Genomic DNA, 23,092 nt, shown 5'->3' with positions numbered 1-23,092 from the left:
CGTGGTTATTTGTTCCGTGCGCGGAAAAGGATAGCGGTTTTCCATGGACAAACAAGCCAACGGATAAATACACGACTCGCTGCTATGGCTGCAGACAACATTTTACCTTGAGGGCGGAGCAGCGCGCGCTTGGCTGATCGCCTGATTTAATGAAGAATCGACCGACAAAGCAATAAATCACATCGTTTTTAATGGAATTTTGTTAGTGCTCACACCGTGCTGCAGCGTGATGCAGCAGATGTATGACGGAGACTAACATTCAAGCTAACGTAACTTCCCCAAACGCTGCTGGACATCTGAGCTGATTGGGCAAACGCTTGGTCCATCAAAGATGTTTGATTGTGAAACACCACTTCACGCATTTTTCAGCGTCTCCTGCAATCTCAGCGACAGCGGGCCAGGCCAGGTGAGAAAAATAATAAATCGGAACGCGTCTCTGATATTGTTCAGGGGCAGAAGGACCACATGAGGAACCACTGTTCAGGAGAGGAAAGCTGTCAGTCTGTTTGTAGCGGGCTTCATCACCATGGTGACCAGTGGATCTCCAGGACCTTCCATGACTTAAACCAAATTTCAATGATTAAACATTTGTGAAAAACTCTGTCTATCTGTTGACAAGTGACAAGGTGAGAAGATGGTGTGTATTTAAAACAACTAATTCCAAAGACAACGTCTATATATCTGTGTATAAATTAACATTTGAATAAAACAAATTTGCATTAGTTTTCCACATATTTTGGGATTTTATTTTTTCAATTGATTACTTTTCTAGGCCTGTTAATAGCTATTTAAAAATTCCATGACTTTTCCAGGTTTTCCATGACTGTACACCCTGTTTTGAATAAAGGGTTGACAATTAAAAGTTTTTAGTTTTTTATCCGATTAATCATTAATCGATTATCAAAATAATAATTAGTTGCAGCCCTAATATGAATAAAGTAATATTATGAACCAGGTGTTTCATGTCATCTTGATGACAAAGTCTCTCAGATCTTTTTTTGTAGTCCATCTCCTAGGGTGTAGTTCCAATTGCAGACTGACCTCACTAACATGCTGTCAGCATCAGTAACCACGTAGTTTGGTGAGATGGAGTCTGATCCTCTTTTCCTAACTCCTCATGAACTCTCCTTCCCATCCCATCTCCCTTGACCCCGGCGCAGTTTCCCCAGAGGTCAAGGAGAAGTGGTTAGGAAGCGACATTAGGAGGTCACTATCTGACTGTTGGACTGTGACCTTCTGTCCGTGTCTTCTCCAGGAGAAATGCCAGAGACTGTTGGTGAAGCAGAGACTCCCAAGCATGCTTCTGAACACACTCTAGGGCTGATTGACAGATTCACAGCAGATTATGAGGAGGAAGTTTCTCGTTTGAGGGATAATGGCTGACGACACAAACTCCTGAGCCGTGTTCCAACCCCTCGAGTTTTCAGCTGCACAGATCAGGTTTGTGCTTTTCATTCACATTATCTGCCGTCTTGATGCTCGTCAGAAGTTCCGGGTTTACGTCTCGACCACGGAGAGATGTGCCGAGGTAAATAATAATAAATGAGAGGGAGGAGGCCCCTCCCAGTGAAGGAGCAGGAGCACACGAAAGCAGATCCTCAGGTCAGGACCATCGCAATATGTAAAAGGAAGTGCTGGAAGGCGGACTTGTTCTGGGAGAGCAAGTGGTTTTGGGTTCTGACCTGTGCTGCCTGGAGGAAGGACTCTCTATGCATCACATGAGCTTCTGTTTGACACGTGATCAGGAGAGAATAAATCCTCCCGCTGGAAAGGAGAGAACTGAGAGAAGGTCGGTGGCCAAAATGAATTATGACTCAGACATCCAGTTGTGGAAATACGTTAGTGTGGTAGCATTGTTTTATAGTAATGTTCATTGTTTTACAGAATGTATTCATTGCTTTAGTAATGTTCATTGTTTTATGTGTAATGTTCATTGTTTTATAATAATGTACATTGTTTTATAGTAATGTACATTGTTTATCGTAATGTACATTGTTTTATAGTAATGTTCATTGTTTTATAATAATGTATATTGTTTTATGTTGTAATGTACATTGTTTTAGAGTAATTCTCATTGTTTTATAGTATTAGCATTTGTTTTGCAGTCAATAATGTTCATTGTTTCATAAAGTAATGTACATTGTTTTATAGTAATGTTCATTGTTTTATAGTAATGTACATTGTTTTATAATAATCATTGTTTTTATAGTAATGTTCCTTGTTTTATAATAAATGTGTTATTGTTTTAGTAGTAATGCAGAAGTACATTGTTTTATAGTAATGTGTACATTGTTTTTATAATGTTCATTGTTTATATGTAATATTCATTGTTTTATAGTAATGTATGTACTTTGGTTTGATAGTAATGTACATTGTTTTATCGTAATGTTCATTGTTTTACATTAATGTACATTGTTTTATCATAATGCTACATTGTTTATAATACATGTACATTGTTTTATATTAATGTGTACATTGTTTTGCAGTAATGTGTACATTGTTTTATAGTCAATATACATTGTAGTACATTTGTTCTGTTAGTAATATTCATTGTTCTATAGTATTAATGTCTATTGTTCTATAGTAATGTACATTGTTCTATAATAATGCATATTGTGGTACCACCTTTCTCTCTCTCGATTCTCTTTGACTTGTCCTCTTAAGACCTCGACCCGGTTCCCAAACCCTCTCCTCTCCTCCCTCCGTGGTCGTCTGACTCGGTGATCTCTCCGAGCCACATGGCGGCAGCCCCGGAATGCATGGAAGCCCACGGAAAGGAAACACATAATCTAATCAAGCTGGCCCAGCCTGCTCTCCTCCTCAATCTCTCCTCTCCTCCTTCTCTGTCTGTCTCTGCAGCCAAAAGCTCTTTCTTCCTCACCAACATTAGGTCTTCTTCTCTCTACCCCAAAAAGAACTACGTCTCTATCTTCTCCAACCTCCTTGACCCCCCTGTCCCCTCCTCCTTCCACCAATTCTTCTGCCACTCTTTGTAGACTACGTTTTACAAGCGAGGAAAGACTATACGGCTACGCCCCTCCTTTACTAACCCATCTTCTATCACTCCACCACTTCTTCTTGTCCCCCCCCTCTCTTTCCTCTTTCTTACCCCCTGTCTCCTAATCAAGTTCTTAGCTTAAGTGACCTCACTCACCTGACCACCCTGCCCCTTTGACCCCGTCCGTCCCGCCTCGTAACATCCTCCAGGACTGTTGCCTCCTGACCTTATGACCTTTCTCACCCATCTTATTAACCTGCTCCCCTCTCCAACTGGCTGTAACTTCCTAACTCTCTGAAAGGAGAAATGCCAGAGTCAACCCTCTCCTGAAAAGAAGCGCATGGATCGACCACGTCTGAAGTCAGCAACCCAGACGGTCTCTCCCTCCTTTTCTTTCCAAAACTCTGGAGGCGAGCTATCTTCAACCAAGTATTTATGAGTACTTTATTTTCAGTTCTGCAGTGAACAAAATGAAAGCGCTCACGAGTGAGGGATCAAAACTTTCAAGAGCACAAAATAACCCGACCTGATCATGGCAAAAGACCAGACGAACGGACAAGGAACACTGGGAGACAGGGATTTAAGCACATGTAACAAGACACAGGTGGGACCAATCAGGGGCGGGGCTGACACTGATGAGCATAGGAGACAGGTGTGATGACAGGTGAAAACAATCAGGAAGCCTGGAATGAGAGAAAGCGAACATAAATGACATGAACCTCTCTAGCATATCTGTCGTGCACAACAGTACCCCCTCTAGGGCCAACTCCTGATGGCCCAGGCTGATTGTAAAAGTCGTGGATAAGAGTCTTGTCTCGATAAATGAAGCAGCTATCCAGCTTCAGCCTCAGGACCGCCACCCTTCCAGTCTACCAGGAATTGCTTGCCCTCCCCTATTACGGACCTCCAGTAGCTACGGACCTTGTAAACGTCACCCCTTCAAAGAACTGGGGCGGTGGAGGGGCGGGAACAAGTGTGCTCTCACACACGGCTTGATTTACTAACGGAAACGTTGGGTGCACTCAAGGTCCTGGGAGTTGCAAGCGTACCGGCGCGGGTTGATGACTCTGGACACTGGAAACGGACCCACAAATCTCGGAGCCAGTTTCTTTGAGGCGACATGGAGTGGTAAGTCCTGGTAGAGAGCCAAACCTTTGGCCTGGACTGTGGGAGGGAGGCGACCCTGCGATGAACGTCATAACAGCCTTCATCGAGCTGAACTGAGAAGAGACTGGCAGCACCAGCCCAAACTCTGCGACAACGTCCTGATCATGGCATGTGCCGATGGAACCATCACCTCTTCCCTCGTTGTTAGGGAAAAGTGGAGGCTGGAAACCATTGACACAATGGAATGGAGAGAGACCTGTACGCCGTGGGAAGGGTATTGTGGGCAACCTCGACCCATGTGAGGTGGTCACTCCAGGTGGTCTGGTTCGGGAGACGAGACAACGTGGCGTAGTTCTAGTTCTTGGTTCAGACGCCGACTGTCCATTTGACTGAGGGTGATATCCTGATGACAGGCTGACGGTGGCACCTATGAGTCGACAAAACTCTTTCCAGAAAGCGGAAATGAATTGTGGACCCCTGTCGGAAACAATGTCATTAGGGAATCCATGCATCCTGAACACGTGATTCATCATGACCTCTGCGGTGACTTTGGCAGAGGGAAGCTTGGTCAATGGGATGAAGTGAGCCATCTTTGAAAATCGATCAACCACTGTTATAACCGTAGTCTTGCCTCTGGATGAAGGAAATCCTGTCACAAAATCCATCGAAATGTGTGACCAAGGACGGTGGAATCGCAGCGGCTGGAGCAAGCCCATCTTAACTTGAGATGAGGTCTTATTACACGCACACACCGGACAAGCCTACATACTCTGCCACATTTTCTTCATGGATGGCCACCAGAAACGTTGTTGAATCCTGAACATTGTTCTTGCTACTCCCGGATGGCACGAAAGCACAGATGAGTGAGCCCAGTGGATGACCTTGGAGTGAAGAGCCTCAGGAACAAACAGCAGATTGTTGGGACACTCGCTAGGTGCTGGATTCATGACATTTGCCTCTTTAACGACTGACTCCACTTGCCAGGAAAAGGCTCCGATCACACGGTTAAGTGGAAGGATGGTCTTGGGCTCTACCGCAAGTGGTTCGGGATCGTAAAGACGAGACAAAGCATCGGGTTTTTGATTCTGAGACCCGGGACGAAAAGAGAGTGTGAAGTTGAATCTACTAAAGAAAAGTGTCCACCTGGCCTGACGGGAGTTGAGACGCAGCCTTTCTTATATATTCTAGATTCTTGTGATCTGTCCAGACTAAAAACGGTTGCTCTGCACCCTCTAGCCAGTGTCTCCATTCCTCGAGGGCAGCTTTTACAGCTAACAGTTCCTTGTTTCCCACGTCATAATTCCGCTCTGCCGTTGTCAACTTCCGCGACAGGTAAGCACATGGATGCATTTTGTTGTCTTCTGCAGAACGTTGAGACAGTTGACGCCCAATTCCCTCATTGGAAGCATCCACCTCGACCATAAACTGGCGCTGGATCTGGAATGGTGAGTATGGGAGCTGATGTGAATCTATCTCTGAGAAGTTGGAAAGCGAGATCCGCCTGGGGGGTCCACTTGAAGGGAACCTTAGGAGAAGTCAGAACATGCAGAGGGGCAGCAACAGAACTGAAATTCCTAATAAACTTCCTATAGAAGTTAGCAAATCCTAGGAACTGCTGAACCTTTTCCTGGAGTCTGGTGTGGGCCACTGGGATACTGCACTGATTTTCGCAGGATCCATTTGGATATGATTAGGTGAGACTATGTATCCTAAGAAAGACACCTCTTCTGTGTGGAACTCACACTTCTCTGCCTTGACATATAGCTGATTCTCCAGTAGTTTCTGCAAAACCTGGCGGACATGGTCAACATGAGATTTAGCGTCTGGGGAGAAAATCAGTATGTCATCCAGATACACAAACACTGAAATATTCAAGAATTCCCGCAAAACCTCATTCACAAAAGCTTGAAAAACAGTCGGCATTGCACAGTCCAAAAGGCATTACCAAGTACTCATAGTGACCATTCTGAGTGTTGAATCAGTCTTCCACTCATCCCCTTTTCTTATTCTAACCAAGTGATATGCATTTCTTAAATCCAACTTGGTGAATATCTTGGCCGCTTGAAGCAGTTCAAAGCAGATGACATGAGTGGCAGAGGATAGCGGTTCTTCACCGTAATGTCATTTAGTGGACTGTAGTCTGCAAGGTCTCAGAGACCCGTCTTTCTTTTCCACAAAAAAGAATCCCGCTCCGGCTGGAGACGATGAAGGACGGATAATCCCTGATTTGAGTGAAGAGGAGATGTATTCCTCCATTGCTGTTCTCTCAGGTCTCGAAATCGAGTAAAGTCTCCCCTTGGGAATGGGGCTCCGTAAGAGATCAATGGGACAGTCAAAATCTCGGTGAGGAGGTAGCGACAAGGCTTTAGACTTGTTAAACGCTTCCTTTAAATCATGGTAACAGGAAGGTACTTTCTGTAGATCAGGATAGTCAGGGTGATCTATAATGATCCTACTAGAGTCTGTTGGTGCATTAACAGGTTGCGAAAGTTTACACCTGCCCTTACAATCCTCTCCCATTCCTTAACTTTCCTGAGCAGTCTATGTGAGGATTGTGGATCTTCAGCCAAGGAAACCCCAAAATAATCGGTACTGAGTCGACTCAAAAATATGAAATTGCATGCCTCGGTATGGTCCTTATTTATAGTCATCCGTATGGGCTCAGTGCAATGGGTAACATGAACAACAAGTGGCCGTCTAAGGCACTGGCACTAACAGGATGAGATAGCGGGACAGTTTTTATTTTTAGCTGTTTGACTAGGCCCCAGTCCATAAGGCTTTCGTCAGCCCCTGAGTCTATTAACACACCCTGGTCAATGGTCTGATTGTTAATACAAATGTCTACCTGAGTGACAGGTCGAGGAGGAAAGTCTGCGGAAACTTGCTCACCAGCGCCTCCTTTTGACTGGTGAGCACGATCTTTCCGGGCATGAAGCGAGTTGATGACCCGGCTGGCCGCAGTAGAAACAGCAACCCTCCCGACGGCGCTGCCTCTCCTCCAGAAAGCCTGGTTCTTCCAAGCTGCATGGGTTCACGGAGTCATTCGAGTGTAGTCCTCCTGATGGTCCGGTAATATGAGCTGGAAATCCTCAACTGGCGGCGCAACCCTCCGAGGCGATTCTGGAAGCTGGGAATAACATCTCGGTTATCGACGCTCCTCTCTTTCGAAGACGGTTATCGATCCGGATGGCCACAGCGATGAGGATTCCAGATCGGTGTCTCCAGTGGAGCCAGCTGGTCCTTTATCGGTTCGAAAGTCCTGTCATGAAGGCGTCACGAAGAGCCGGAACATTCCATCCGCTGTCCGCTGCTGCTGTACGAAACTCGTGGCATAATCAACCACCTGACGGTTGAGCTGACGTATTTGAGACAGTCTTCTGCTGGCCTCCGTAGCAGGCGATGAGTGGTCAAAAATGCGGCTCATAGTCTCTATGAAATCGGCCAATGAGTAACATAGTTCGGTGTCTCTAGACCATTCTGCAGTAGCCCAGGCTGCAGCTCTTCCCGTTAAATGAGACACAATAAACGCCACTTTACCATGCTCAGATAAAAAGGCTCCTGGGTGGTGTTGAAATGCAGATCACACTGTACCAGAAAGGCTCTGCACCGAAGAGTCTCCGGAAAATCTCTCCGGAAGAGCCAGCCGTAAAGGGGAAGAAACAGCCTGACCTGGGTAGTCAGCTGGAGTACTGACAGGCAATCTCTCAGCTGTGGATGACGTCACCGGAGGAGCAGTCTGTTGATGAGTGAAAAAATTATTCATTTGGGCAACCAGTTGTTGCATCTGTGTAGATAATTCTTCCTGAACCCCGGCCTGGCGTCCTCTCAGCTCTTGTATTTCCTGGCTGACTTTGTCCAGCTTTTCCTCGTGATGAAAATCGTCCGCCCTGTACCGACAGGCGGGCGTGAAGCGTTCTTGGGTCGGCTGGGTCCATAATGGTCAGTTCGTTCTGTTACGAACTCAGACATAGAAGTAGGACCCAATTGCACGACCCGGGAGACAGATATAAAGTATTTGTAAGTACTTTATTTTCAGTTCTGCAGTGAACAAAATGAAAGCGCTCACGTGGTGAGGGATCAAAAACTTTCAAGAGCACAAAATAACCCGACCTGATCATGGCAAAAGACCAGACGAACTGTGAAGGAACACTGGGAGACAGGCGAATTTAAGCACAGGGTAACAAGACACAGGCGGGACCAATGAGGGGCGGGCTGACACTGATGAGCATAGGAGACAGGTGTGATGACAGGTGAAAACAATCAGGAAGCCTGGAATGAGAGAAAGCGAACATAAATGACATGAACCTCTCTAGCATATCTGTCGGTGCACAACAAATTTACTGGACTTATTCACTGCAAAATACTTACAGTGGAGTAGAATGTATTGCGGTGTTCCTGTCGTTTAGCGTGAGCTACGAATAAGCGGTAATAACTATACAACGTCTAACTTCCTGACCCAGGGTCGCTACAATATGAAGTTATGAATCTTAACCCTCAGTCAAATTGACGTAACGTTATCTTTTAGGAAATAATAAACTCGTTGTGCTCTTTAGATCCTCCAAAACCTAATTATATCTCATGTTTAGCTGCTACGGAGACGTCAGAGCCAGCGGAGCATTTCAAAAAGTCCTGCCGAGATCAGGCTTCTGTCGGCGGCCACACAGCGCGCTGAGCGCCCGGCGCCCGGAGCTCAGTGGTCCCGCGAGCAGGACCTCAAATCTCCGTCGCATATCCTTATTAGGCTGAATCTCGATAAATCGACCACAGATTTGATGCTTAAACTACTAACTTCACGGCTGAAAACATCCTTAAATTACATTCCGTGACTCAACAACAGTAGTATTTAGAATGTACAGACAAGAATGCATAATAAACGCTGTTCGTCTACAGATCCAAGTGCTAGGGATCGATTGCTTCTGTCTTGGTCCCTGACTTGACCAATCCTGTTCAACAATGAGGTTCGGACCCCCCAGCTCATTTGAATATACGGACACATAAATGTCACACATAAATAAATGAAGAAATACGCGTGGACACAGAAATAGATATATAAATAAATGAAGAAATACAGAAATACATTTATTTAATTATGTCCTGTTGAGTTATAACTTATTTATTAATTTCTGTATTTATTTCTGTATTTATACATTTATTCTTGTATTTATACATTTATTTAAGCATTTATTTATACATTTATTTAAGCATTTATTTATTTATTCTTGTTTTTATTCATGCATTTATTTATTTATTTATACTTAAGTCATTTTGAGTCCTCCATACCGCGGAGCATGTCGGGGCGAAATTCTCACAAGAACTCAAATAAATGCCCATGAATAATAAAACACATTTGGGGGGACTTGATGACAGAAAGAGTAACTTTAATTCTTAAATACGGATGAATAAAAAAAATGTTTCTCCAGCAAAAAAGGCACTTTACTCATCCAGGGCAAAGGGGCTGGTGCTTGAGCACCACTAGGGCTCTATCTGTGCACGTGCCTGCCTGACGCACACGGCCACATGACCAGATCACGTGACTCACCGTGTCGCCCTTGTTCATGTTTTGGTTGTTCAAAGTTGGATTCATGTTTCTTTCGGCTCCCCCGCGTTGCGTTCACTCACTGGAAGCTGGGAAGATGCGTTCAGGGTCCAACAGCCGCCTCGCCGCCTCTCCTCCTCACACACACACACACACACACACACACACACACACACACACACACACACACACACACACACACACACACACACACACACACACACACACACACACACACACACACACACACACACACACACACACACACACACACACACACACACACACACACACACACACACACACACACACACACACACACACACACACACACACACACACACACACACACACACACACACACACACACACACACACACTTCTTCGCTATACAGGCCCGGCTATGGTTTAGATGGACTACCCTTTCCCGAGGTCCCACAGCTTTGGCAGTTAGGTTCAAACACTTTTAAAAATCTGAAAAAAATTCAGCTCACTTTAGATTTTAGATACACAGCACACAACTTCATACACAGCCACCTACTTATATGGTGGTATAGGCAGACATTTCTTTTTTGACAAAAGTGTGGTTTATAAGGACTAAAAAAAACACTGTTGGGTCTTTAAAGGGACAATAACCCCACCCCCTCATTAACATAATACACACTAACCTGACAAGACACAGTATTACTGGAACAGTCAATTTAATATCAAAATAAATCTTATTAGATGACCAAATTGGAGGCATGCACGTTGCCCCCCTCCAGAGTGAGCCAGTACGTGGATAAATAGATGGATACATCTCTCCATCTACGAGAGAGAACCAGCCAGTGACTGAACACCTGGCTTCAATCTCTGGCTTTCATTAAACATGAAAAACACAACAAAGAGCTGGGCGCTTTATCATTTAGTTTATTGATGTATCCAGACTTTAGTGGTTAGTAAACAATACTTTTAAGATACAAACAATCGAGGAACAAGCCTATAGTGGGATGTAAACAATACTTTTTAAAGCTAGAAACAACCGAAGAGAATGACAGAGCGAGAAAGAGTGAGACACAAAGACAGTGATAGAGACACACATAGACACAAAGAAAGAGAGACAGACACAGAGACACACATAAAGATAGAGAGACATAGACAGTGAGGAGACAGAGAGATACATAAAGATAGAGAGACAGAGAGGAGACAGAGAGAGACATAAATAAAGACAGAGACAGTGAGGAGACAGAGAGAGAGAGACATAAAGATAGAGAGACAGAGAGGAGACATACATAAAGACAGAGAGACAGAGACAGTGAGGAGACAGAGAGAGAGAGACATAAAGATAGAGAGACAGATACAGTGAGGAGACAGAGAGAGAAATACATAAAGACAGAGACAGAGGAGACAGAGAGAGACATAAAGATAGAGAGACAGTGAGGAGACAGAGAGACATACATAAAGACAGAGAGACAGAGACAGTGAGGAGACAGAGAGAGAGAGACATAAAGATAGAGAGACAGTGAGGAGACAGAGAGACATACATAAAGACAGAGACAGTGAGGAGACAGAGAGACATACATAAAGATAGAGAGACATAGACAGTGAGGAGACAGAGAGAGATACATAAAGATGAGACATAGACAGTGAGGAGACAGAGAGAGATACATAAAGATAAAGACAGAGACAGTGAGGAGACAGAGAGAGAGACATACATAAAGATAGAGAGACAGTGAGGAGACAGAGATACATACATAAAGACAGAGAGACAGAGACAGTGAGGAGACAGAGAGAGAGACATAAAGATAGAGAGACAGTGAGGAGACAGAGAGAGACATACATACAGAAAGAGACAGTGAGGAGACAGAGAGAGATATACATAAAGATAGAGAGACATAGACAGTGAGGAGAGAGAGAGACATAAAGATAGAGAGACATAGACAGTGAGGAGACAGAGAGACATACATAAAGATAGAGACATAGACAGTGAGGAGACAGAGAGAGAGATACATAAAGATAGAGAGACATAGACAGTGAGGAGACAGAGAGAGAGACATAAAGATAGAGACATAGACAGTGAGGAGACAGAGAGAGAGATACATAAAGATAGAGAGACAGAGACAGTGAGGAGACAGAGAGAGACATACATAAAGATAGAGAGACATAGACAGTGAGGAGACAGAGAGAGATACATAAAGACAGAGAGACAGAGACAGTGAGGAGACAGAGAGAGACATACATAAAGATAGAGAGACAGTGAGGAGACAGAGAGAGACATAAAGATAGAGACATAGACAGTGAGAGACAGAAGATACATAAAGATAGAGAGACATAGACAGTGAGGAGACAGAGAGACATACATAAAGATAGAGAGACATAGACAGTGAGGAGACAGAGAGAGATACATAAAGATAGAGAGACATAGACAGTGAGGAGACAGAGAGAGAGACATACATAAAGATAGAGAGACATAGACAGTGAGGAGACAGAGAGACATACATAAAGACAGAGAGACAGAGACAGTGAGGAGACAGAGAGAGATACATAAAGATAGAGAGACAGAGAGGAGACAGAGAGAGACATACATAAAGACAGAGAGACAGAGACAGTGAGGAGACAGAGAGAGAGAGACATAAAGATAGAGAGACAGTGAGGAGACAGAGAGAGACATACATACAGAAAGAGACAGTGAGGAGACAGAGAGAGATATACATAAAGATAGAGAGACATAGACAGTGAGGAGAGAGAGACATAAAGATAGAGAGACATAGACAGTGAGGAGACAGAGAGACATACATAAAGATAGAGACATAGACAGTGAGGAGACAGAGAGATACATAAAGATAGAGAGACAGAGACAGTGAGGAGACAGAGAGACATACATAAAGATAGAGAGACATAGACAGTGAGGAGACAGAGAGAGAGATACATAAAGATAGAGAGACAGAGACAGTGAGGAGACAGAGAGAGACATACATAAAGATAGAGAGACATAGACAGTGAGGAGAGAGAGACATACATAAAGATAGAGAGACAGTGAGGAGACAGAGAGATATACATAAAGATAGAGAGACATAGACAGTGAGGAGACAGAGAGATACATAAAGATAGAGAGACATAGACAGTGAGGAGACAGAGAGAGAGACATACATAAAGATAGAGAGACATAGACAGTGAGGAGACAGAGAGAGAGATACATAAAGATAGAGAGACAGAGACAGTGAGGAGACAGAGAGAGAGAGATACATAAAGATAGAGAGACATAGACAGGAGAGAGAGAGAGACATACATAAAGACAGAGAGACAGAGACAGTGAGGAGACAGAGAGAGAGACATACATAAAGATAGAGAGACAGAGACAGTGAGGAGACAGAGAGAGACATACATAAAGACAGAGAGACAGTGAGGAGACAGAGAGAGAGAGACATACATAAAGATAGAGACAGAGAGAGAGAGACATACATAAAGACAGAGACAGAGACAGTGAGGAGACAGAGAGAGAGACATACATAAAGATAGAGAGACAGAGACAGAGAGACATACATAAAGATAGAGAGACAGAGACAGAGAGACATACATAAAGATAGAGACAGTGAGGAGACAGAGAGACATACATAAAGATAGAGAGACAGACAGTGAGGCGACAGAGAGACATACATAAAGATAGAGAGACATAGACAGTGAGGAGACAGAGAGAGAGACATAAAGACAGACACAGAGGGACATAAACAATTTGGTGACAGAGATAGACATAAAGATACAGACAGACACGCATAGAAAGTAAGGATACAGAGAGAGACATCAGACAGACACAGAGAGATACATAGAGACAGACATAGACAATGAGGAGACAGAGGGAGACATAAAGACAGACACAGAGGGACGTAGACAATAAAGAGACAGATATAAAGACAAGAGACAGACACATCGAGACGTAGACAGTCAGGAGAGAAAGACACAGAAAGACATAGATAATGAGGAGAGAGGACATAGAGACAGACACAGAGGACATAGACAATAAGGAGACAGAGATATAAGACAGACACAGAGACATAAACAGTGAGGAGAGAGACACAAAGAGAGACAGAGAGAGACATAAACAGTGAAGGGACAAAGAGAGAGACATAGACAGTGAGGAGAGAGAGACAGAGAGAGATCGATAGAGAGACATAAAGACAGTGAGAGACAGATAGTGTTGCTTTGTGGTTTACCATAAACATAACAGTAATCGTTTGTGGTTACTTGTTGTCTGTTAAGTTCAACTTCACACTTTTCCTGTGTTGAGTCGTTGGTAACTCGAGGTTTCAGCAGCATTGAAGTGATTTGAAGAGTTGGGCGATCTTTTGTGACTGGGATGCTTGTGTCTGACCCATGAGATGCTCCAGCGTCAGGTAGTACTGGTTTCACTTGAATCCGTCCTGGTTTCAACTGATGAGGCGTAATGGGGATGCTTGCATCGGAATCATCATCATCATAATCATCATCGCGTCATCTTGTGTTTCCGAGTCCGTGTGCATTCCTCATCGGACATGCACTCCAGAAACTGGTAAGAAAACAAAGGATTTAAAATGATAGACAGCTAAAGACCAACAACAAACCACATGTGCTCTGTTCTGTGTTCCACTCACCTGTGATGGGTGTTGGTTATCATTTGTAACTCTTCTGAGGATTGATGCCAGAACAAACTGGAAGACATTTGAATATATAGTACAAGTTTAAATACCAGTTGTTCCTGTCAGAGCAATACAGAGATCTGGAATACATGAACATGCAAAATGTCCTTTATAGAGATAATTGTTGCCCATGTTTACACTTTAAGTGTAACAGCTGGTGTATTGGAAAAGAACCTCTAGCATTAAACCATAAGAGATCTTGTCAGTACCAATAAGGCAAAAATAAAACACTTTAAAGTAATTTCAATGATATACTTAAACTTCACAATTTTGGAAATAGTTGATATAGCATCCTATGCTGTGAATTAAGGATTATTTGTCATAAGTGTTTCATTATAGAATGGTTTGTACATTTGAACACAGCAAATATACCGACCTAATACCCCAAGAGCACTTTGTACCAATCCACGAAATATCTTATCCCTGCATTCATAGCCACGCCACTTGAAGGAGGTCCCAAACATTGAACATACTTGTCCAAGGAGGATATTGTTGTGCACACCAGGTGATGCTTGACACTGGTCCAAAAAGATTTTATGACATTTGATTAAAAAGACCAAAGAGACTGGGTGGACCGTTATAATTACAGATGTAAAAGGGTTTTAAAAAGATCCCGAGGTAAAGATATTTATCAAACTTCATGGAGGTTTAAGATATTCCATAGAGTTTGTTTAATGTCATCTGACTCCAGAGATGAATGAAAGGCAGAATAGTGTTTAGAGTAGTTCACAGTTATAGAATGTCAATTCTGACTGTCTAGTGTCCTCATATATCAGTCCCTATATACCATATGAGGTGGTCACACACACACACAGTAGTTATAGAAGGTTGATTCTGAATGTCTAGTGTCCTCATATATCATTGTCCCTATATACCATATGAGGTGGTCACATACACACAATAGTTATAGAAGGTTGATTCTGACTGTCTCGTGTCCCTACATATCATTGTCCCTATATACCATATGAGGTGGTCACACACACACACACAATAGTTATAGAAGGTTGATTCTGAATGTCTAGTGTCCTCATATAACCCTGTCCATCCAAACCATATGATGAGACTACACACACATACACACACAGGCGCACATGAAGAGGATTTAATGTTTTGTTCACACATAATGTAATGAAACTTAAGTTTAGACTTGCTTACCTCTTCAACCCAGTTGAAGAGACCAAGTTGTGTGAATGTTGATTCAGGCCATCCACAGAGGTCTCAAGCTGGTCAGTTTCGTCCTCTGAGCAGACTCAATCAGCTCACTGTTATCATCTGGAGCAGAAAAGGGTAGAAAGAGACAGTAAATAGGATGTGGAACTGTACCATCAAGTGTTGTAATAGATGATCATCTCAGGGAATCATGAGCGATGAGAGGTCCTCCGCTCCGACTAAGTCAGTGCTCGGGCCCTAATAATAATAAAAATATACATTTTCAAAATGTACAATCTGGTTAAAGTCATTTATGAACCAACATCCTTTTTGTCCTGAGCAAGTCCTAAAGGACTCATTTGCTCTGCTTTGCCATGAGCCTTTTCCGACAGTCTTTCTGCCTCTTGCTAGGGTTGTCACAATACCAACATTATAACTACGATACCTGCCATAAATATCATGATAACCGATACCACGATACCAGAATTTTATACAATACCACACATTTTGATACTGGTAAATTGATCTATAATAGTAATCAAAAAAAGTGGGCTTTCCTTCACTGTCTGCAATTTAGACATAGTACTTCCAAAAAGCCACGGACGGCCAGCAAAAGCGCCTCTGCACTTGATGCCATGTCTCCCATCACTCGCTGTGAGTGATCGCTGCCTTGTGTGTGTGTGTGTGGGCACTGGGCAGTCCACCCCCTTGCAGTCAATGCGTGCTGGCAGTGTCACAGGTAGCGGAGCAGTGAATGCGCTCTGATCTACACGATTCACGTTGATGACATATTTTGATTTAAAACGGCAGATTTTGAATGAGAACCATCCTACTGTTGACAAAAAGAATCAGGAACAGGCCCGATTCTACTGTTGGTTCTCTTTGCAAAGCTTGGAAATGTACATCTGACACATCTCTATTTGTTACTAATATTGAATTTAAAAAAAAGATACAACTAAATTAATCTTATGACACATTTGATTAAAAAAAGAACAAAATAGACTGGGTGGACCGTCATAATTACAGATGTAAAAGGGTTTTAAAAAGATCCCGAGGTAAAGATATTTATCAAACTTCATGGAGGTTTAAGATATTCCATAGAGTTTGTTCAATGTCATCTGACTCCAGAGATAAATGAAAGGCAGAATAGTGTTTAGAGTAGTTCACATAGTTATAGAAGGTCAATTCTGACTGTCTCGTGTCCTCATATATCATTGTCCCTATATACCATACAAATTGGTCACACACACACACACACACACACACATAATAGTTATAGAAGGTTGATTCTGAATGTCTAGTGTCCTCATATATCATTGTCCCTATATACCATATGAGGTGGTCACACACACACAATAGTTATAGAAGGTTGATTCTGAATGTCTCGTGTCCTCATATATCATTGTCCCTATATACCATATGAGGTGGTCACATACACACACACAATAGTTATAGAAGGTTGATTCTGAATGTCTAGTGTCCTCATATATCATTGTCCCTATATACCATATGAGGTGGTCACACACACACACACAATAGTTATAGAAGGTTGATTCTGAATGTCTAGTGTCCTCATATATCATTGTCCCTATATACCATATGAGGTGGTCACACACACACACACAATAGTTATAGAAGGTTGATTCTGACTGTCTCGTGTCCTCATATATCATTGTCCCTATATACCATATGAGGTGGTCACACACACACAATAGTTATAGAAGGTTGATTCTGAATGTCTAGTGTCCTCATATAACCCTGTCCATCCAAACCATATGATGAGACTACACACACATACACACACAGACGCACACATGAAGAGGATTTAATGTTTTGTTCACACATAATGTAATGAAACTTAAGTTTAGACTTGCTTACCTCTTCAACCCAGTTGAGGAGACCAAGTTGTGTGAATGTTGGATTCAGGCCATCCACAGAGGTCTCAAGCTGGTCAGTTTCGTCCCTCTGAGCAGACTCAATCAGCTCACTGTTATCATCTGGAGCAGAAAAGGGGTGAAAGAGACAGTAAATAGGATGTGAACTGTACCATCAAGTGTTGTAATAGATGATCATCTCAGGGAATCATTAGCGTGAGAGGTCCTCCGCTCCGACTAAGTCAGTGCTCGGGCCCTTATCAAGAGGCTCTGGAATCCTTCTTTGAAAAGGCCGAAAAATCCACTGCAGTGACAAAATGTGCACCCTTTGTTTGTGGTCATGAAAATAAATGAACACCAAAATGTTTCAAGTGTTTGTGTCAATCGGTCTGGTCCCCCTGAAGCTGTAAACCTGGGGAAACACTGACACCATTAGTAGTAAGTGAGTAAAGAAAAATGTATTCTGAGATAAATCGTGATTCTCTTTTGAAAGAATGACAACACGAAAACTAAATTGTCAAGCGTTATGATCTCCTGTAATAAACCTGTGACCCCGGGATGTCGTTCTCACCGCTGCCCCTGAGCGCAACAGACGTAATACATTTGCATTCCTTGATTACACTCTAAGCGAGGCTAAATACTAGCAGCGTTTTTGTGAGGCTGCTGAGGTTGAGCGATCGAATATGGATACAATCTTACCGTGTTTCTGACCCTAGGCACAACTTCAGGGGGAGACCGACAAACCTAAACCAGTGTTTCCCATACCATTATAACAGGGTGGCCCCCGAAATTGTATCTATAGTGCCAGATTACAACAAGAGTAATTTAAGGGTCTACACAGGACAGGGCAATTATTTTCCCAGGAGGGCCATGAGGAACAGAAAATATTGTGGAGGTCCAGGCCAATCGCCTAATAGGGCGGTGCAGTCACATGGGTCGATGTTCCTTATGCCGAGGCAATACTCTGGATGCAGCTGTCAGTTAATCTTACAACTCTAAAACTCTTGCAGTACAAACATATCTCCGGCGACAGAAAGTGACATGCCAAATTCAAATTAAAGTTAACACTTTCGGCGTAATTCAGAGGATTGGAATGCTAAAGCGGGCGTTTCAGTGAGTATCTTGTACATTACGGTATCGTAAGACATTGGCGAGCTTGCCTGTGAGGAGGGTGGAAGTGAGCAGAGAGCAAGCTGGAATCGCAGCCTGATACGTCGGCAGAAAGCATAGCTACGTTCCCGAAGCACAATGACGGCAACAGAGCAGCATCTATGTTTCTTAATGCTTATTTATTGCTCAGCGCTCCTTTAAGCTTTATGTGTGCGCTCTTCTGCAGCAGAAGGCGTTACAGTGATCTTTACGTAAAGTCGGAGGATACCGTGTGTATCTGCCGTGTTCTGCTCCAGGAGGTGACACACAGCCTCAAAGGCTGAGCAATAAATAAGCATTGAGAAACATAAATGCTGGTCTGATGCCATCATCTTGCTTGGAAACTCAAGTCGGGAATGGAGAAGCGTTACAGCGTCTTTACCATAACTATAATAAATATAATAATTATAATACTCAAGGGCTGATTAAAAAGCCCAACGGGCCTTATATGCAAAGTTTGGAAATGTAACCCTCCATTTGATATATCTCTGCAATTTATTAACAATATTGAATACAAAAAAAGATTAATTAACTAAATTAATCTGTTTTTTAATTATGAAGAATCAGATAGCCACAGTGAGAAAAAAATTAATCATGTGTAGAAAGATGTTGACGCATAAAGAGGAATTTACACCCGTAATATGTAGCTTAAAACATAAAACTACTAATATGACTTACCTTTTCATATCTTTTGAGCAGACTAGTTGATGCACCTGGAGATCTCTTTTCTTGCCTCTTACTTGTTGACACCTTTTGAGTACTCTGAGAAGGCTCGGATGTAGATGGACCCTCACGTGCTCCCGTCCGAAGACTTTCCTTCAATTTCTGAAGATATTAACAATAAACATCAATCCAGCAGGATCAGGTCAAATCTGAATAATCAATACAGCCAGAAACTTTGATATTTGTGAGGGTAGCAACATTTCTTTTTCACCTCATCAATAACAATGTCAAAACCGTTTTAATACTGTCAAAGATAATTGTAAATTAATGTAAAATCAAAGCTACTTGGACATCATTAAGCATTATTACTACATGGATGGAAAGCATATCATATGGTATAAGCATTTCCTTTAGAAAGAACTTTAAAAGTATTTATTTTTGACTACTGCCTTGCATCTCCACGCGCGGCCAATCCGGGTCACCATAATTATAGGTGACCTCCTCTCCTTGACTGATGTCTCGTGTTGCAAACAAACACAGATGGGGACTTCCCTTGTATGTTTAGAGTACTTCATCTTGGCATTGGGGTTGACATTATTATCGTTCACAAGTCTTCCAAAGTGACCCATCCTCTTTTGCTGCATCAAAACTACAAAAACAAAAAGAGTATATCAGTTTTCATAACCCAGTAAATATATAAAATAAGGCAAAGTGTCATTGAATTTGGATTAGGCGAAGCATTGACACAATACGCACCACTGCATAGTTTTCCATTAAAATGGAACTCGAACATGAACACCTTCAGGCAGTCGTGATGAAGTCTCTGTCTCCGTTCACATTCTTGCTGGCTTATTAATTCACCTCTATATTCAACAGAAATTCTCCCTTTTCAAATAGAGCAGGAGGTGAAGATGCCATGAACCTATTCCACACACAGAGAAAAACGTTTATTAAGTTTATTCCTCGCACTTTAATCATGGTTACAAAAATTAGATCATTCAACTTACCTTTGAAGGCATTGATGTGTTTGATGTCACGAGTCCCACTTTGTCCCCTCCAGTATCAATGTAAAAGTTGGCATCAGCCTTTGGATTTAAGCGTCTTAAGTCCAGGTGCATATTCTCTTGCTAGAAATGACCAAAGAAGATGGTTGTCAGGATTATTATCTTCAATTATAGTACATTGCATATCTTCATTTATAGAACATGCATGATCAGAACATATTCTATAACCGAATTTTAAACCAGTAATAAACTTGGATAAAATAAGAAAATGAATAACTGCTCTATTCACATTTTTTATTTGACACTGCTTCACAGATTTACATATTAAGAATATCTTTGAACTGTCTAAGATTAACTGTAGAAGTAAGGTAAGCCCCTTTTTGTTTGTTCTTCCAAACCTGTCTACATGGACACTAATCTCATCCTCTCTGAGGCCCAGAGTAAACATACATCAACATTAGCTTAGTGCTATGGCAGCTCAGGAGACCAAGCTGCAGGTGATTCAATCAAGACTGGTGAGGAGATGTGTGATGTAGCTTTACAATGGCATGCCTAACGTCAACCTTTTTGCCTTGTATCAAGCCACATAGTATGTTCACACAGCAAGCTAACGTTAGCAAACAGCGCTAGCTAGCGATTAACTTGCCGGCTCGCGAAGCTTCGCGGTTAACGCTTAGCTAATGGCAGCAAGCTAACCACGCCATATTAGCTCGACAGGCAAACCGTGACAATGATAAAGCACGAGATAACCCGAGCTAAACCACCCGCGTGAATGGACTGTCGCCCTTAACCAGAGGGCCTGCTAGCATAGCTCACCTCACACTAGTCTCGCCTTCAGTCTTCACCACCTGGAGCTAGCTCCGTTTTATATTACACATATAAATGACACGTTCTCATCTACTGCAGTCTTAACGAATCACACAACTGTAGCTAGCTCCGTTTTATACTTACACCTTATAAATGACAACACGTTTCTCATCTATGCCAGTCTTAACGGAATCACCTGGAGCTAGCTCCGTTTTATACTTACACATATAAATGACACGTTCTCATCTGCTGCAGTCTTAACAGATCACCTGGAGCTAGCTCCGTTTATACGAATCACCTGGAGCTAGCTCCGTTTATAATTACACATATAAATGACACGTTCTCATCTACTGCAGTCTTAGCCGAATCACCTGGAGCTAGCTCCGTTTTATAATTACACATATAAAGCTTACCTGGTAGTGTTTAATCCTTAATCCTTCATCGATTGCATGCTCTCTGCCTGTCTGTTTAAAGGTCCACGCACCTGGTCGCCTTGACGTTGAGTGCGCCCTCTCGACGTCACTCCACGTCAGGAAAAACAGCCAATCACAAGAAAAGAGGCGTGAAATTGTATCGTGTGTATCGAGAATGTGTATCAAACTGCACCCAGCATCCTCACGCCGATAGATGTCAGCTGTTCTATACACTGGGATACACAAAAACTAGGTCAGGTGGTAAAAATGGACTGCACGAAAAAGAGAGAGGTTATGTTAGTTAGACAGTTTTAAGGCGTTTAAGCTCTTTGTTTTAGCGGGACCTCGGCATGGTCCGGCCTAATCCCAAAAATCCGGCTATTATGGTGTGTGTTCGAGTGTAAAAGTCCGGAACGCCCATCACCTACACACACACACACACACACACACACACAGACACACACACACACACCACACACACACACACACACACACACACACACACCGGGGCGAAGATTTGTGGTGAACTCCTTTCTGCTCCTTTTCACCTCTCAGGGCAACGACTGTCTAATTTCACTTCTCAAACTGACTCTGCTTTGACTACAGTGTGAACAACATGTGATTCAGTGAACAGGGCGTGTCAGCTCTAGTGGGAGGAACCCAGGGTGTGTGGACAGAGTGCAGCCGCCTGTGTTTGAGAGCAGGAGGAAGAGGAGGGCTTATCAAGCTGTACGTCATTCCTGGAGGAGGAGCAGCTGTGAAGATGTGAACTTTGTTCCTCATTTACAAGGTCAGGCTCTATTACAACCTGCTCATGTTTATCACCTCCTTTCTTCATTTTAACATATTCATGTGCTGCTCAGATGTTGATGGTGCTCCATATTTCTCTACAACTCTTCCTCCAAATCGGATTTGCCTGCTGAGGTTTGTCCCAGTGATTGTTTGTCCTCCTGAACCAGTTTGCTGCCTGTCATTAAAGCAGCCAGCGAGCAGGTAAACAGTCAGTCGAGGCCTCTCCCTCACAGAATTCTTGATTCCCGGCGCAAACCCCTCTGCATGCCTTCATGTTGTTCGTCAATCTCTCTGCAGGCGCCGTCTCTGTCACTCCTCTGGGTGAAGTCGGCTCTGATGCAAACAACAGCTGTCTCAAGTGGAACCACGACAACAGGATCTGACATGGGATGCCGAGGCAGCGAGCAACAAGTCGTGATAGTGAATACGTCTCTGTTGATACTCCACGAGCCGCGAGGCTCAGAGGGTGTAAACGGCTCCTTCCGCGTCGACATGCAACATGTGTTTTAAGCTAGACTACAAGTATAATTCATATGTGGGGTCAGGGATTGTTCAATTACTCCATGAATAATTCCGTGATCTCACACTTAATATTGTTGCCACCGGCCAAAGAAACCAGTTTGTGAACAGGAAGTTGGCAACCAGCCAGACTCAGTTGGTAAGTGTGGGCGTGTCACGTTGGTTGTTAACATTCTGCTTGCCTCAGCGATGACGTCATCACTCGTGTCCTCCGGGTTTCACAAGCGTCTCCACTCCAATGACTGCGGCTCTTCGGCTCACTCATGCTGACATCTCAGCAGATGTTTTGTGCAATATTACAGATGTTTGGTCACACGGTAGAAGTCATCCGTTATTCCTCATTCTAAAGTTATTCAACAGATGATTGTGAAGGAATAGGTTTGTGAATCTATGTGAATGTCCAATCTGAGACGACCCACGTGAAACACA

At 43.0% G+C, this 23,092-nt stretch overlaps 1 long non-coding RNA gene across 3 annotated transcripts; it reads right to left on the bottom strand.

The window, feature by feature from the left end:
- Positions 1–14,129: 14,129 nt before the first annotated feature.
- LOC130198273 (uncharacterized) lies at positions 14,130–19,248 on the bottom strand. 3 transcript variants are annotated; one of them, XR_008832608.1, is made up of 4 exons: positions 19,144–19,248; positions 17,321–17,439; positions 14,249–14,305; positions 14,130–14,163 (listed from the first exon to the last, which is right to left on the bottom strand). It is a non-coding gene; the product is annotated as an uncharacterized LOC130198273 (long non-coding RNA). The 3 variants fall into 3 exon arrangements; XR_008832609.1 differs by lacking the exons at positions 14,130–14,163; positions 14,249–14,305 and adding an exon at positions 14,751–14,811; XR_008832607.1 differs by lacking the exons at positions 14,130–14,163; positions 14,249–14,305 and adding an exon at positions 15,533–15,565.
- Between the last annotated feature and the right edge of the window lie 3,844 nt (positions 19,249–23,092).

This window comes from Pseudoliparis swirei, chromosome 8 (genome assembly GCF_029220125.1).
Source record: "Pseudoliparis swirei isolate HS2019 ecotype Mariana Trench chromosome 8, NWPU_hadal_v1, whole genome shotgun sequence".
NCBI lineage: Eukaryota > Metazoa > Chordata > Actinopteri > Perciformes > Liparidae > Pseudoliparis > Pseudoliparis swirei.
This window is presented reverse-complemented; position numbering and strand designations above follow the sequence as displayed.